This window comes from Caretta caretta, chromosome 3 (assembly GCF_965140235.1).
Source record: "Caretta caretta isolate rCarCar2 chromosome 3, rCarCar1.hap1, whole genome shotgun sequence".
In the NCBI taxonomy this organism is placed as follows: domain Eukaryota; kingdom Metazoa; phylum Chordata; order Testudines; family Cheloniidae; genus Caretta; species Caretta caretta.
Window position 1 is genome coordinate 209908284 of NC_134208.1, and position 10701 is coordinate 209918984.

The 10701-nt window shown below is 46.7% G+C and overlaps 1 long non-coding RNA gene across 2 annotated transcripts in view; it reads left to right on the forward strand.

Moving 5' to 3' along the window:
- LOC125633257 (uncharacterized) overlaps positions 1–10479 on the forward strand; it is a 317997-nt gene extending 307518 nt beyond the window's left edge. Inside the window, exons 8-10 of one of the 2 annotated variants that reach the window (XR_012667898.1) lie at positions 2990–3084; positions 3831–6706; positions 9738–10479. This is a non-coding gene — a long non-coding RNA (uncharacterized LOC125633257). Of the gene's footprint in view, positions 1–2989; positions 3085–3830; positions 8889–9737 lie in introns of those variants that run through there. The other variant, XR_007355548.2, reaches the window with a different exon arrangement.
- Positions 10480–10701: the final 222 nt, after the last annotated feature.

Genomic DNA, 10701 nt, shown 5'->3' on the forward strand with positions numbered 1-10701 from the left:
AGGCATTTTTCATTGGTTTTGTTCTTAATCCTGTTTTTTAATCTGTGCTACCCCATCCTCTCCTCCTCTCCACATCATCCCTCTTTGCTTCCCTCCCCAATTTCTTCCACCTTCTTGCTCTCCCTTACCCCAAGTGGCTGTCCCTTCTGTCTTGCTCCTTCCTTCCTGTTCCCCCACTTTTCCTCTCCCATTTTCCCTTCCGTCCCTCACAGGTGCTTCCCCTTCTCTGTCCCCTAGGCGGACTCACATTTGGTGGGGACACCTCACTGGATCCGCTGTGCTGCATGTGTGCAAAGGGCAGACCCTCTGCATGAAGAGAAACTGGCAGCTTAAAAGGAGCCTGGGGCCACGCCACTTTCTGCCCTTCGGCATCAGCCCAAGGGAGCATGTCATGAGTGGGGGCAGGAGGCTGGCAGTTTGCCCATCCCCACTATCCCTGGGCTAGAATTGCTGCGGCCTGTATTGTCCTACAGGCTGTGTGCCATTATTAGAAAGTGCCACACCACACCCATAACCCCATCGCAGGCTGGGAACCACCACATCACTGGTTCTCCCTCAGTGCTGGAGACCATTTACCACCAAGCGGAGCGGATGCTGTGCCTCATGCCCACTGTGCCAATCTCTGCAAACATTCTTGTCTCATGACTGATTGCAATGTGTAGTCAGCCAGGGCCAAATTCTGCTCCCAGTTACACTGCTGGAAATATGTTTTTGTTAATCTGGATTTACACCACTGTCACAAAGTGCAAAATTTGACTCATAAGGCCCAATTTCCTTGGCCAAGAAACTCTTCCACTGAAGTAAATGGGAATTGCCTTGAGCAAGGAGTACTAATGCAACACAGAGGCAGCTGTGTTTCAGGGCTGGGTGAGCAATCCCTGTGCAATGCTGCCACGTGGCTGTTAATCAGCTGTCCCACCCGCCAGGTGGTTGCATTTCAGCCATGGGTGAGAAATCCTTCTGCAGGATGATTTTTCCCATAGATGTAAAAGCCAGAGGGGACATCAGGTTCATCTAGCCTGACCCCTGTACACCACAGGTCAGAGAATTTCATCCAGTTCCTCTGCAGTGAGCGAATAATGTGTGTTTGACGAAGGCACATCCACCCAGCAGCTGGAAGTGTGTTTCCCAGTGCGGGGAGACAGCACGTGCTCGCTCTGATTTAGCTAGTGTGCCGAATGTAGCAGTGTGGCTGTCGCAGCTCAGGCTAGTCACCAGAGTCCAATGCCACCTGACCCCCTGGGCACATACTCAGGCATCCAGAACGAGCCGCCGCCTATGCCACCACAGCCACACTGCTATTCGTAGTGTGCAAGCTCGCGCAGAGCTAGCCGCACATCTGTCTGGCTCCGCTGGGAAACGCTCTCCGCTGCAGCGCCGACAGACCCTCACGCAGATCTTCCAGAAAGGCAGCCAGTCTCGATCTGAAGAACTCAGGAGATGGAGAATCCACCACTTCCCTGGGTAGTTTGTGCCAGTGGCTAATCACCTTCACTCCTAAAACAATTAAGCCTTATTTGAAATTGGAATTTGTTTGGCGTCAGTTTCCAGCCCTTCGTTCTTGTTCTGCCTGTCTCTGTGTGATGATGGTTTAGGGCTCTTTATACGTTTGGATTGACAACCGACCAGTATGTCTTGCTTCATTTTTGTTTTATTTTGTTTTCCGTGTGGTTTTGGATTGCTACTCTGGGGTGCATCAGAGCATAACACTCTGATAGATTAGAGAGTCCTCCAATACCTGGTACTTCCTCTCAGTGAAGGTATTTTACACCATAACCAAGTCACCTCTTGATCCTTTTATAAATTAATTAGACTGAGCTCCATAAATCTCACAGTTGGGCATTTTTCCAGCCCTTGAGTCATTTTTGAGGCTTTTCTCCATATCCTCTCCAATTGTTTAATATCCTTTTCTTTTTTGAAGAAAATGTGTGAAGATCTTAGTTCTTCTCCAAGTTTCATTTTATTACGAAGGGAAGCATACACCCGGCAGTGATAATTATACCACAAATAGGTACATAATGATTTTTCATTACAATATTTGACACTAGTAATTATTAAAATGTAGTGCCTCTGGAATTAAAAATTACTTCAACAAATAATGTTATGAATATCAATCAAATTAATCTGAAGATTACATTTACTTCATACCAAAGAACATTTAAAAAAAAAAAAACAGCAGTAGTTGTTGAAAAAAAATCAAAAAATAAATTCACAGAAGGCAGTATGAAAAGACCATGTAACGTTCAAACTATTTATTTTTTGCCTTAATTTTCTTGAGGAAAGATGCACGTAAACACTCCGAGTGCACAAGAACGCGAGAGGGAGAAGAAACAAACAATAGACGGCCTGGCCCCCACATTGGCTTTATATTGACTCCAAAGGCACTAACACGTTCGCAGACTTCACAAGTGTATTTTGGCCTTCTATTCATATTAATAATGAGATTAGGTATTCTTGAAATTAAAAAGCACGTATCAAAACAAGCCAGTTTCCAAGAGACTCAAAGCCATTAGGGTAAATTCACTCCTGATTTACATTTCTTTCATCTGCAAATTGAGCAACATTTTCCACCAGCCCTGATCCTAGAAGGTACGGAGCATCTCCAGAGCAATGAGGCTGAATTCTCTCAACAGAAATCCAGGGTGATTGGTACTTTGCAAGATTGAACCCTTAAAGATCAGAGCCACTGTGTTGCCTCTAAAAGCACTGCCATGACAGTGCTTTTGGGTTTAACCGGTGACTCATCCCCTCCCTTCTTGGTTCCCATGAAGTCAGAAGTCCTTTCTGGTGCTAATATTGACAACTGAAAAGAGAAATGGGCATTGAACAATGGAAATGTGACAGCAATGGACTCTAGGTACACTGAGAAAATTCACGCACAGATGCCTATTCTGCATGCTGCTTTGTTTTCATGAGCCCCAAGAGAGCTGGGTATTTCTGAGAACAAGCCTCCAAGGTATCAGCTACATAAGCTCTGTTCAATTTGCAGATTCCTCTTCATGTCTCCTGGGACTGTACCACTATGTTCCAGCAAACAACCCTCAGGTCAGCAAGTTTGGAGAGTGAGCCAATGGATAAAGTCAGGTATTGTCAATGAGGCAACAATAGCAGACAAACTATTTAACGTAAGAATAAAGGAACTGATGCTTCTTATGCAAAATAGGGAGTGGGAAAAAATGAAAGCTCCCTGGAAATAGCTGACTTCTAGGTCAGTTACATCAATAGGCATTTAAAAGAGAGTCATGTAGAATATACATTATATGTTTTTCTGGTTTTGGATTTAAGAATGTTTGAGGAAAGTACAATAATATACAACATTGACATTCAAAAAAAGGTGTTTTAAAATGTTAATGAGTAGAATCATAGAAATGCAGGGCAGGAAGGGATCTTGAGAAGTCATTAAGTCCAGTCCTCGGACCATGTAAACCTAGACCCTCCATACCAGGTGTTTGTCCAACCCGTTTTTAAAAAACTTCCAATGATGGGGATTCCACAGCCTCCCTGGGAGATCTATCCAAAACAGAGTTTGAAAGTTTTCCTAATATCCAACCTAAATATTTTTTGCTGCGCATTGAGCCCCTTGCTTCTCGTCCCCCTTCCAGTGCACATGCAAACAACTGATCAGTATCCATCAGCACTTTACCACATTTAAAACGGTTATCGCCCCCCGTCCACTCCTCAGACTCTCTCCAATTTGTCAGCATCTTTCCTAAAGTCTGGTGCTCAGTACTCCAGCTGAGTCTCACCAGTGCTGAGTGGTAGTTATCTCCTGCAGCTTACATATGACACTCCTGTTAATACACCCAGAATGATATTTGGCTTTTTTGCAGCTGCAGCAAACCAGGGAATTGTCCAACAGGCTCCTAGTCTGCAGGACATGGGCCAGAGCAGGAGCTCCACTCTCATGGCCATAGGTGCAAGCAGCCTCTCAAACAGGTCCTTTTATTTGCTCTGCCTTCCCCTGGAGTGATATTCCTGCTCCAGGAACTGCACTGCCAGGATTTCCTCAAGATTTGCAGCCTCCTTCTGCCTTTCAGCTTGAGATGTTCATCCTTCCCCTTCTGGTACTGCAGCTGCTGGCTGGCCCTGTCTATGATGTTCACCATACGGTCATCGTGGACATGTTTCCTTTTTTACCACATCGTGACAGTGCGACCCCTAGCTCCCCAGACTTCTGCTGGCCCGTGGCTGGTCTGCAGAGGTAGATGGGTCCGAAAACAGAAATGAAACAGGACAATATTGTCTCAGTAATTCAGAAAATCTTCACAACATCAGCAGCAGAAGTGCCTTTGGAATCTTAAGGCCAAAAAAAAATTTTTTTTTTGATACTTTATGTAAGTGCACATCTGGGTATTCAGAGACCAACATTTTAGTTCCCACACGTTGCTTGGCCACCACTGAGAGTTAAGTGGTGCATAAAGCCTTCACACATGATGGTAAGGTGAAATTCACAAAATTTATTTAATGATGTATCTTTAAAAATTGCAGACCATTTTAGCCTTGTGGGGGAGCAGGAGGAGGGGAGAGGAAACTGGTTCTTGTTGTTGGGGTTTACTACTTATAGGTTCGCAACCCTTGTGGGCATTCAGCATTCTGGAGGTTCCTGAATGGCAACGGGATATTCCATTCCAAGCTACTGGAGGCAAGCCAGCCAGGTATGCTAACAAGGTTTTCAGTGACTGAGCTGCTGATGTACAAATGCAGTGAGCTGGTGACCTACAGAGTACCCCCTGTCCCGAAAGGTGAGTACCCATCTGGAGTTCCTACTAGGGGAAAAGTTTATAGCTATCAGCACCTGAGACTGGGTGAAAAATCATGGGGAAATCAACAGGATGCTGTGCTAGCTTCCACATGGATTACTGCCTCCTTGTAAGCTGCTGAAAGCTGTCTGCATTCATTCAGTTACCCAGATGCAGCTCTGGCTTACTATCCAGCCTGCATAGACTACATCTGTCTATGGACTCTACACAGGCAACCCCCAGACAATATGGATTCTTACTATGGCTCACGTGGACTGCACACATAACAAATACCCTCGTGTCCCCCTCCCCGTCCAAGGCATCCTGCTGTAACAAACAACGGCCAAGCACCCCCCACACCCATGGTACATTTCTGGACTGCATATAACTTCCTGGTGTATTCTGGACAATAAATGCATCACCCACACACTACATTTCCTGCCCTGCCCTGGCACAGTGTACTCTTTAAAGGTGGTTCAGTGTGCCCTGGCAGGGCCGAGTTGTATGGTGCAGCATACTGTCAGGGAAAGCAATGCCAAGCTCTTACAGAGATGTTGAGGGGTGTTAAAAGTAACAGTGTGTTAGTATCTAGTAAAAAATTAACGATAACTTCTTGTTTAACTGTTATTTGCGCTTCCCAGTCTCCCTTTTGAATTTCACATGAGGGTGGGAGACGCTGAGGCATTGGCATGATTTCCACTATTAGCAGATATATGCCACTGCCTGCAGCTTGTAATAATAATCACACTGGGTCATGAGCTGGAATTCCCTCCCATTCCTATATTAATAACAACATACATGGAGGCAGAAACTTACCAGGCTATGGAGCTAATTCTGCCTCTTCTGCTTCTGCTGGCAGTTGTCTGGCAAGCTACTCCTCCAGGGGTAGGGGGATGTCATCAAACAGCTCCTCCCAGTATGGACTAGGACATGTTCTAGATGACCTCCTGAGGTCCCTTCCAACCCTGATATTCTATGATTTCTATGTTCTAGCTGTTCCGGCACCAAAGTCTCCTCGGGGACCAGCATGCACACCAGAGTCTCTTCACGAGCCCGACCTGGCGCCTGCTGGCTCCCCTTCAGCGCTATCTTCGATTTGGGGGTCAGAAGGTCCAGAGGAGCCGCCTTTCTAACATGCCGGGGCGGGATGCTCCCCCAGGCTCTGCCCCAGACCCTGCCCCCACTCCACCCCTTCCCCCAAGGCCCTGCTCCTGCCCTGTCTCTTCCCACCCCATTCCGCCCTCTCCCCCGAGCACGCTCCAACCTTGCTCCTGCCCCCTCCCCCTGCCCCACAGAGCCTCCTGCATGCTGTGGAACAGCTGATCCGCGGTGGGCAGGAGGCACTGAGGGGAGGAGGAGGCGCTGATCGTGGGGGCTGCTGGTGGGCGCTAAGCACTCACCATTTTTTCTGTAGGTGCTCCAGGGCTGGAACCCACACGGAGTCAGTGCCTATGAGAAGGTTGCCATCCCAGCTGACCAGACAGTCATGAACCACTGGGAGCTCCCCTATTTCTTGGTAGACATGGTCATTTCTTGCTCACCTCAACACAGATCTGCCAGAATCTGACTGCGGTCCTGTGTCCGGGTTGCAGTGCTCGGTGAAGGACTTCTGCATTAGCTATGACCACCAAGGAGGAGACGGCTCACTTTGTTTCCAGTTCAGTGGTCAGAAGAAAATGGAAGAGTTAAACGGCAAACAGCTGTTCTGAAACCAGGAGGGTTACTTCCGTTTCCTTGGAATCAATTGGCTAGTCTTGGGATAGAAAGCTACAATGGTCCAGGGAATTGTGGGATAGCATTAGTGGACTCTCAGGACCCGAGTCTGGGGACCTGAGCCTGAGCTGGGTCCACGCTGCAAAATGATAGAGTTTGGAGCCAAGTCCCAGTGGACTCAGGCTTGAACATACACCCCTGGTGGGTCCTAGGGAATGCGTCCAGAGGGCTTACTGGCTCGAGTCAAAGAGAAGGTGGGTTTGGGCTTGAACCTGAGTCTGAGGCTGGGCTTACACTGTAATGTAGACAGACCTTCCGAAACCCTGGGCCTGACCCTCTGTTGCCCTGTACCTTGTGCAGTTATTTACCCCACTGCAATGTGGGAGTCAGATGCTCCCATGCTGATCTGGTGTTGTGCTACACCCACTTTGCACTGATGTGAACGACTGCACATGGGACAGGGTAATGGAGAATCAGTCCCCTATAGCCAGTCACCCTGGCTAGAGCGGAAGTGCCGAAGGAGCTACGATAAAAAGGAAGTGAACTTAAGGAGCAACTGAAAAGAAAAGCAGGTCCCAGAATATATAAGTGATTAATCACACTTGTCTGGAGTTATACATTACATGGATTTAGTGACCAGTAAATCTTTAGCATTTACAACGCTCGATGCAGTGTTTATTTCTACAACTGATCTGTATGAATTTCCACTTAAATAATACATTGCCTTTAGCTTTAATTCTGAGTCAGACTTTAAAATATGATGCAACCCTCTGTTGCAAGCCATCTCCGCAGCACATTGAATAGATTATAGGTAGTAGTGAAACACAGTAATGTAAATAGGAAGAAAAGATATACAGTGTGGAAGTACTGCATTGGTATTCACTGTTAAGAACAAGAAAGGTTAATATCTTGGTTAAAAATCAAGTTGTAATCTCATCCATTCTTTTTATCTATTGCCTTTATTAAAAATGGAAATAAATCAGTATGCTTTGAAGCTTTTGTTCCCCTCAGTCACAATCAAGATGAAAGTTTTCATTAGAACAAAATGGAATGCAAAGAAAGATGTCCAATGTTTAACAAACCTACAAATCCTGAATTCTTATCACCAGTTAACTACTTGCGTTTCAACACCTAACTGTGGTCTACTGTGCAAATGTTGACTTGTGCATGAAACTTGAGGACAGCATTGGCCTGTTCCCCATTTCTTGGTCTGCCATTATATCCAATTCTTACATAAGTAAATAAACATTCTTATAAAAACACAGATGTTAAACACTTTTGTCCATACCAGTAGCCTAATATGGCATATCAGAAAGGCCTGCCTAGCTAGAAAGTCAAAACACTAACTTACAGGTCTCGCTAAGCCGAGGAATTTTATACGTGTAACAAACCACGAAATAATACAAGGTGACTCCTACAACAAAGGCTTTGCTTTTGGAGAGTGATTTTGCTGGATGCTAGTTCCTGTGTGGATTACTTGCATTTGCTGTTTAGAAAAGTAAAAAAAAGATGATAAAAGTGGCTCACTTATAGCGAAGTTGGAAAATCATCATTCTTGTCCCTGATTTAGCAAAGCACTTAAGTACATGCTTATCTTTCTGGCACTTCCAAGCCCAGTGCGGGGCCTTTCAAACACTGGGGCCCAAGCCAGCTCAGGGGCTCAGAGCCTTTACGGAGAATGATGGTTGGAGCAAGCAGCCTACCAGTGACAACTCTTATGCCCCTGACCCATTACAACCAATAGAATTGCAGCATGCAAATTAGCTGTACAGGAAGGATGATCATCAGTTGAGGTAACTTTGACGGCCCTAGAATGGTGACAATGGCCCCAGTTAAGAATGATCTGGGCTGCTGACCTGGCCTTGCTTATATAATCATAACAGTTATATACAATTGCTGAAAACTTAGGCCTCGTCTACACTACGAAGCTAGGTCAACATAAGCCGCCTTGCATCAACCTCATTGTGCATGTGACTACGCTTAATTTTGTCTCCCACCATTATGCCAACATTGTAACACCACCTCCCCACACAGCGTTGAGCCATGGTTGATGTACGGAGGTTGACGCAGGGTGAGTGCAGACACTGCGTTACCTGACGTGACCATAACAGTCCTCCAGCAGCTGTCTCACAATGCCCAGAACTGACTGCTCTGAGATGTCGACCTCTACAAGCAGATTGCCCACGGGATGCAGGAGAAGGGGTACGACAGGGACCAGCAGCAGTGCCGTGTGAAAGTCAAGGAGCTGTGACAGGCATATTAGAAGTCCAGGGAGGCCAACAGGCGATCCGGTGCCGAGCCACAGACCTGCCGCTTTTACCATGAGCTGCATGCCATACTTGGTGGAGACCCCACCAGCTCCCCCCACACCAGTGAGGAGCCTGAGTCACAGGCCCCTGGCGTGAACAGTGAGGATGAGGAGCTGGTGGAGGAGGAATATAGGGGAGATGTGACCGGGGGGGGCGGTCTAGCTATGGTGTGAGCCTGGATTTGTTTGAGATTTTGCTGCAGTCCACTCAGTCAAGCACAGGCAAGCCCACTGCAGGAGAAGGAACCTCGGGTAAATGCGTAAATGTATTTCCCATTATCGGGATGTACTAATGGCTTCCACAACCAAACAGGACACAGCTATCGACTTTTCCTTAATTCCCTCGTCTGAAAAGAGGTAGCCGTAGTACAAAGAAAGGTAGCTGATTTTCATTCTCCAGTAGCTAGGCAGGGGGCCATGCAGAGAAGGTTATTTACATGCACAGGAATGTCTCCTGAGAGATCTCAATGAAACTTTCCTGGAGGCACTCTGCAATCCTCTCCCCAAGGTCTGCCTAAGGATGGTTGCCTTATTTCTTCCTCCACAATAGGACGTTTCCCCAGTCCGGTCAGTAATAGCTTCAGCAGGCACCACTGCAGTAAACAGGCTAGTGGTCCAGGTGGCTTTGGGACGCCAGCAGCAGCTGTGCTCTCTCTGCCTTTGCTACCTGCAGAAGTGAGATATCAGCTACGCTCACCACCGCCGGTGGAAAATGGTGCCAGAATTCAGTGCTGTTGCCCTATACTCATAGTTTCATACATACAACCAATATCCTCCTCATTTCTGTCACCTCTGCTAGGCCATGCTTACCATGGTTGGTGCTGTGGCTGGTGCCATGCACAAGCACTCCAGAGCTGAAGTATCAATAAGCATGTCTTGTTTAACACTTTAGGGGAGCAAGGGGAGTTCTGAATCTTAAGTTTTGCTTTCTGTTGTGACTATTCTAACAATGGTACCTTTGCATGTTTTATCTGCAGCTGCTGTCGTTGTGGCTTTGAGGGGTTCCCCCTCCACACCCGCAGAACACCTGAGCCAGATAAGGAGGAGAAAGAGAGGATTCGGAATGACGTGTTCAGTGAGATCCAGCAAGCCAATGTTGCATCGGACAGTGAGCACAGAGCCTGGAGGATGAACATTGAGGGCAGCCTGGAGAAGGAAAGAGTGGAGAAGAGAAAGGCCCGGGAGTCCCAGCAGGAAAAGGAGAGGGAGATTCACCAGGATGTAATGGGTCTTGTCAGGCAGAAAACACAGATGCTGCAGAGTCTGGTGGAACTGCAGGTTCAACCGTCCTGGGCTCGCCTCCTTCTGCAGCCCATTAAGAACTCAGTATCTGGACCTTCCTGTACCTCCCTCAACGTTCTACATGGCATCAGGGGTCACTGCACTATCCGTGCCACTTGACCCCGCGGGACGTTAAAGACAATCACAGCTTCACATACACCAACCGTGACTTTCACAGGTCAGCGTATGTGTAGCTTGGACATACACCCCTGGTGGGTCCTAGGGAATGTGTCCAGAGGGCTTACTGACCCGAGTCAAACAGAAGGTGGGTTTGGGCTTGAACTGGAGTCTTGAACCTGAAATCGACATGAATGTTCTTTCCACTTGATAATACATTTAATAGAACAGAAATTAAGTTTTTAATGTATTTGCTTTTAAATTGCACAGCATTTTCTTTTCACTGATTTTGTTACAGAACAAAATTCTATTATTTGGAACAAAAAGAACAGGAGGACTTGTGGCACCTTTGAGACTAACAAATTTATTTGAGCATAAGCTTTCGTGATCTACAGCTCACTTCATCGGATGCATGTAGCTGTAGCTCACGAAAGCTTATGCTCAAATAAATTTGTTAGTCTCTAAGGTGCCACAAGTCCTCCTGTTCTTTTTGCGGATACAAACTAACACGGCTGCTGCTCTGAAACCTGTCATTATTTGGAA